The sequence below is a fragment of the Rutidosis leptorrhynchoides genome, chromosome 2 (genome assembly GCF_046630445.1).
Source record: "Rutidosis leptorrhynchoides isolate AG116_Rl617_1_P2 chromosome 2, CSIRO_AGI_Rlap_v1, whole genome shotgun sequence".
NCBI classification, from domain to species: Eukaryota; Viridiplantae; Streptophyta; class Magnoliopsida; order Asterales; family Asteraceae; genus Rutidosis; species Rutidosis leptorrhynchoides.
Genome location: NC_092334.1, coordinates 434,372,786 through 434,379,926, shown reverse-complemented (window position 1 = coordinate 434,379,926; position 7,141 = coordinate 434,372,786). Strand labels below are relative to the sequence as shown.

The 7,141-nt window shown below is 25.4% G+C and overlaps 1 non-coding gene across 1 annotated transcript; it reads left to right on the top strand.

Moving 5' to 3' along the window:
• Positions 1–1,127: 1,127 nt before the first annotated feature.
• On the top strand, positions 1,128–1,201 carry TRNAI-AAU (transfer RNA isoleucine (anticodon AAU)). The gene has a single exon. It is a non-coding gene; the product is annotated as a tRNA-Ile (tRNA).
• The last annotated feature ends 5,940 nt before the right edge of the window (positions 1,202–7,141 follow it).

Genomic DNA, 7,141 nt, shown 5'->3' with positions numbered 1-7,141 from the left:
ACCCCTTCTCGTTTGTAATTCATATTCTGCTTTGTTTCATTGATGATGCATTTTGCAGTTTAATTTCTCCTGTTCTTAAGCTACATTCCATCATGTGCATGTCTCATTGTGTGTTATGTTTATTTTCAAGTTATATAAAAATATTTGCTTCTAAAGAAAATAATGACATTATTATAAAATAGTGTGAAAATAATAATGTAGGTAGGTGAGCAGGGGCGGAGCTTAAGGTAACCCAAAGAGGATATCCATCTCACCTGAATTTAACGGGAAAAATTTTTACACTAAAGAAATTTATTTTTTGCTAAAAAATAAAGTATTTATTAGTGTTTACCTCCGCTGAAAATGAAAAATATATTAAATTTTTGCATCCGCCTCATCTGTCTTTGAGTTCAAGTTCCGCCACTGTAGGTGAGAAGATCCTTTATAATGTTTATATATATATATATATATATATATATATATATATATATATATATATATATACATATACATACATACATACTAGTGAAATGACCCGTAAAACCACGGGTTTATTTAAAAAGAACAGTTTAATAATATGTTTTAGGTATTAAGTGAACGTAAATGCTAAAGTTATTTAGTTTAATGACCCGTGGAACCACATAGTCCGACTAAGAAACTCGTTAGCTGAATATTTCATCAAACACCTAAAATGCATATTAAACAATCAACATCCAATCATAAGAGATAATATTGGTTGTCATTTTATTTTAAAAGTGTAATTTAAAATATAAATTTAGAATTGGTTACCGTATGCCTAACTTTTATACCTTCTCGTACTCAATTCAAAATAATTAATTAAAATTATTCAAAATTATTCAATTTTAATAATTAAAATAATTATTAATAAGATTTAATAATTAATAAGATTTAATTTTAATTCAAAATTATTTAGATTAATGACATTATCCATGCTTAGATTTTTTCTTTTTCTTTTTAATTTTTTCTTAAAAAAGGAATTAGACTAATAATAACATAATCATTATAGCATTTTAATATTAACTATATATATATATATATATATAGGTGACAAATGGCCTTTTTAAAATGTAACAAAATTATACGGTACAAAGATTCATATATGTTTTCTGTGAAAAACGTTACAAAAAGGCCTATTAGCTCAGCTGGTTAGAGCGTCGTGCTAATAACGCGAAGGTCGCAGGTTCGAGACCTGCATGGGCCATTACTAATTTTTATGTTGAATATTTCTAGATTTAGATCTACAATATCACTCATGTTTCAATGATAAAAAGTACGTAGTAATAAAAAGAGTTGCCTCAAATACATTATTCCGTTACAAAAGAGAATTATTATACAAAATATTCAATTAATTTGATTTGATATTAGTTATCTAATATCTAATCACAAACCTTGATGTCATTTTGTACTAATTTTGTCATCGACCTTTACACCATTTTTTACTTTATTGAGTGTTCGTTTGTATTATGATAAAATTATTTTCGTTAAGTGGTTTACAAATCACGTTTGCAACGTCATTTGTTAATCATTTTATATTTGCTTCCTTAACACACGGGTTGTAGACCAGTGAGGTATTGACATGCAAAACATGTCACTTTTCATGTTGCATTTTTTTTGTGAAAAGGAACTACAAAATACTATGATGAGTCAAGCTACTCATGAACTAGTCACATTAAATTTTCTACTCATTTAAATGAGCTTACTTGGTAAATGTCGAATTTCTAACTTCAAGCTCGAAGTCTCGAACAAGTTAACGAGTTCAAACGAACATTTATTTATATACATAAATTATTCTTTTTATTATATATACATACTAGGTTTTTGAGCCCGTGCGTTGCACGGGTGTGTAAAAACCCGTGCAAATAAGTGTAATTTGCAATTTATATCGGTATGTAAATAGTGATACTAAAAAATATAACGTATAAGAGTTATTTAAGAGCCCGTGGTGTTGAAATTTTTTTCATGTAATATATTTGGATTCGCTTATTATTATTATTAGAGCTCGTGCGTTGTACGGATGGATAACGTTGATTAATATTAATATAGCTTTTAGACTTATCTGTTAATGTTTCAATCCCCCACATATAGTTACCTATATAATTATTACTAATAAATAAATAATTATAATCTATATATAGTTACGTATATATTCCTATATGATTCTCTTTTCCGTTAATGTTTTTCAATATATATATAAATATATAATTTGTTAATAATAAATTAAAGAAATCTTTCCTTATACTATATAATAGATAAAATATATACATATAAACATCCTTAAATAACTTTCAACCACAATCAATAAAAACTTTTTAGTTTATATATATATATATATATATATATATATATATATATATATATATATATATATATATATATATAATATTAAAATCCTATAATGATAATGTCATTATTAGGCTAATTCTTTTGTTAAAAAAAAATCAAAAATCGAAAAGAAAAAAAACCAAAGCATGATGAATGATGTTATTAATATAAATAATTTTGAATTAAAATTGAATCTTATTAATTAATTTTATTATTATTAAATCTTATTAATAATTATTTTAATTAAATAATTTTGAATTACTTTAATTAATTATTTTGAATTGAGTACGAGAAGTTATAAAAGCTAGGCAGAAGGAAACCAATTCTAAATTTATATTTTAATTTATACTTTTAAAATAAAGTAATGTAAAGACCCGTCCTAATCCATAAGAACGAATACAATAACATATGATTACATCGCGAAGTATTTGACCTCTATATGATACATTTTCCAAACATTGCATTCATTTTTAAAAGATAAACTTTCTTTACATCGAAAATTGACAGGCATGCATACCATTTCATAATGTCCAACTATAAATGATCTAATCTGACATTTACTTAATAATAATCTCTATTGAACGCAATGACTTGAATGCAACGTCTTTTGAAATATGTCATGATTGACTCTAAGTAATATCTTTAAAATGAGCAAATGCACAGCAGAAGATTTCTTTAATACCTGAGAATAAACATGCTTTAAAGTGTCAACCAAAAGGTTGGTGAGTTCATTAGTTTTTCATAATCATTCATTTCCATCATTTTAATAGACCACAAAAATTTCATTTTCATTTCTCATAAATATACGTCCCATGCATAGAGACAAAAATCATTCATATGAATTGAACACCTGGTAACCGACATTAACAAGATGCATATAAAAATATCCCCTATCATTCCGAGAAATCCTTCGGACATGATAAAAACGAATTCGAAGTACTAAAGCATCCGGTACTTTGGATGGGGTTCATTAGGCCCAATAGATCTATCTTTAGAATTCGCGTCAATTAGTAGATCGGTTTACTAATTCTTAGGTTACCAAGCAAAAAGGGGCATATTCGACTTCGATCATTCAACCATATAATGTAGTTTCGATTACTTGTGTCTATTTCGTAAAACATTTATAAAAATTCGCATGTATTCTCAGCCCAAAAATATAAAGGGTAAAAAGGCAAATGAAACTCACCATACTGTATTTCGTAGTAAAAATACATATAACGTCATTGAACAAGTGCAGGGTTGGCCTCGGATTCACGAACCTAAATTAAATATATATATTTATATGTTGGTCAATATTTGTCTAACAAATTAGGTTATGTCATAGTGTACCACAATCCTAATGCTCGAGACTAATATGCAAAAGTCAACAAAAGTCAATTTGACTCAAAATGATTCCCAAAATTTATACATGATTATTATATAGTTTAAATATCGTCGTTTTATATTTTTAAAAGATTTATTAGAGTAAATAATATTATTCATTTATTAATAAATAAAACTTTATATAAAAATATACTTTTATATTTTTAAGTAATAAAGTTCATTAATATTATAAAAAAAATATTATGATAGGTTTTATTAAGGTAAATATATTATTTGTATTACATATTTATTTGATAAAATAACATTGATAATAATAATAAATAAAAGTTATATTATTTTGTAATAATAATTATTATTATTCTATTAATAAAAATATCAATATTTATATTCACTAAAAAATGATATTATGATAAAATGATAATTCTAATTATAATAACTTTAATATTTACGATACTTTTTAATATTAACTTTAAAATAATAATTTTATTTAAAATGATAACAATAATGATATTTTATAATAACAATGACCTTTCATTTAAAATGATAATTTTTGTTAAAATGATAGTTTTAATACTAACGATACTTTTAATAATAATATTAATAATAAAAATAAAAAGAACGATAATTTTATCTAAATCAATATCTTACAATATTTTAATTTTCATCAGGATACCCATACTCATTATTCCCTAATCGATTCATTTAATAGTTTTAATCATCTTTTATATCGCGTTCATGTTAATGATAATAATAGTAATCATATTAATTAGGTGTTACTAATATTAGTTTTTAATTATAATAACACTAATGATAATAAATATTATAATAATATTAATGATAATACTAATTATAACTTTAACGATAATAATGATAATAATAAAAATAACAATTTTTAATGATAATACTACTTATTGATAATAATAATAATAATAATAATAATAAATTAGATAAAAACTATAACAACGATAATAACGACGATAATAATAATCATTTTTATTAATAATACAAAAATTCAATCGACTATAACTTCAAATCCGTTCATCGAAACCATTCGATATCTAAATGAAAAGTTCTTAATTTTTCGCTAGCTTTCCAACGACATGCATATCTTATACCTTATCTCAACCGCATATGTAACTAATTCAAGATTCAACATAACCTATCTAATGGCAATATCAAAAGTACAAGCATGCATAATCCTATATACTCGAGCGCTAGTCAGGGATACACTATTAATATGTAAAAATTAAATTATGAGTACTCACGTATCAATATTGAGATTCAATATTGCAGGAAAGGTACGTAGACGCAACGAAGACGATAAACATTAGATTGACCTCACGAGCATACCCATGAACCATACCCATCACCTCCATAGCTATAACCCATAATTTTCTTAACCCTATCCTACTCGCAAACTAGTTTTGAAAATTACTCGAACAGCACTCTGTCGTAGTATTTTATGTATAAATACTAATAATATTAATACTCCTAACTATAACACTACTCTAATAATAATAATAATAATAATAATAATAATAATAATAATAATAATAATAATAATAATAATATAAATATAATTATATACGGAGTAATATAGATGGATAAGTGATATGTGTAGTGACCCGAACTTTTCCATGTTTATATATATTAAATGAAATTGATATTTATATAATTAAGTGTTTCCAACATGTTAAGCAATCAAACTTGTTAAGACTTGATTAATTGAAATAGGTTTTATATAGACAATTGACCACCCAAGTTGACCGGTGATTCACGAACGTTAAAACTTGTAAAAACTATATGATGTCATATATATGGATATATATATATATATATATATATATATATATATATATATATATATATATATATATATATATATATATATATATATATATATATATATAGTTAACATGGTATTATGATAAGTAAACATATCATTAAGTATATATTAACAATGAACTACATATGTAAAAACAAGACTACTAACTTAAGGATTTCAAAACGGGGCATATATGTAACGATTATCGTTGTAACGACATTTAAATGTATATATATCATATTTAGATATATTAATATATCATAATATCATGATAATATAATAATTTAACATCTCATTAGATATAATAAACAATGGGTTAACAACATTAAATGAGATCGTTAACTTAAAGGTTTCAAAACAACACTTACATGTAACGACTAACGATGACTTAACGACTCAGTTAAAATGTATATACATGTAGTGTATTTAGATGTATTAATATAATTTTGGAAGACTTCAAGACATATATCAAAACACTCATACTTAACGAAAATGGTTACAGTTACATTTCCCATTCTTTTTTCATCAAGAATTCTAGTCGTATTCATACCCGTATTATACACAGCTTCTTGACGTACTTACTATGGGTATATACCAATAGGAACTAGCATGGGATTCTACTCTTGATTATGTCATGCATGACTAATCAATTTTAACTTCTACCATGAACTAGTCAACTAACTAGAACTCCTTTTAACCCCACTCACCACTCACCACTTACCACTCATCATTCACTCCATTTCACATCCAATTCTCTTTCTAATTCTTTCTCAACACACACACACACACACACACACACACACTTATGAACAAATTTTTCTAGTAGCTAATCATCATCTTCATCAAAAATTACTTCAAGAATCAAGCTATAATCATCTTAGGAAGAACACTTCAAGAACACTTCGAAAATCCTTTCAAGTTTACTAATTTACTTCCAAGCTTTCTAATCCATTCCAAGTAATCATCTAAGATCAAGAAACCTTTGTTATTTACAGTAGGTTATCTTTCTTATTCAAGGTAATATTCATATTCAAACTTTGATTCAATTTCTATAACTATAAACTATCTTAATTCGAGTAAAAATCTTACTTGAACTTGTTTTGTGTCATGATCCTACTTCAAGAACTTTGAAGCCATCCAAGATCCTTTAAAGCTAGATCATTTCTTGTCACTTCTAGTAGGTTTACCTACTAAACTTGAGGTAGTAATGATGTTCATAACATCATCGATTCATATATATAAAACTATTTTATTCGAAGGTTTAAACTCGTAATCACTAGAACATAATTTAGTTAATTCTAAACTTGTTCACAAACAAAAGTTAATCCTTCTAACTTAACTTTTAAAATCAACTAAACACATGTTCTATATCTATATGATATGCTAACTTATTGATTTAAAACCTGAAAACACGAAAAACACCGTAAAACTGGATATACGCCGTCGTAGTAACACCGCGGGCTGTTTTGGGTTAGTTAATTAAAAACTATGTTAAACTTTGATTTAAAAGTTGTTCTTCTGGGAAAATAATTTTTCTTATGAACATGAAACTATATCCAAAAATCATGGTTAAACTCAAAGTGGAAATATGTTTTCCAAAATGGTCATCTAGACGTCGTTCTTTCGACTGAAATGACTACCTTTACAAAAATGACTTGTAACATGTATTTC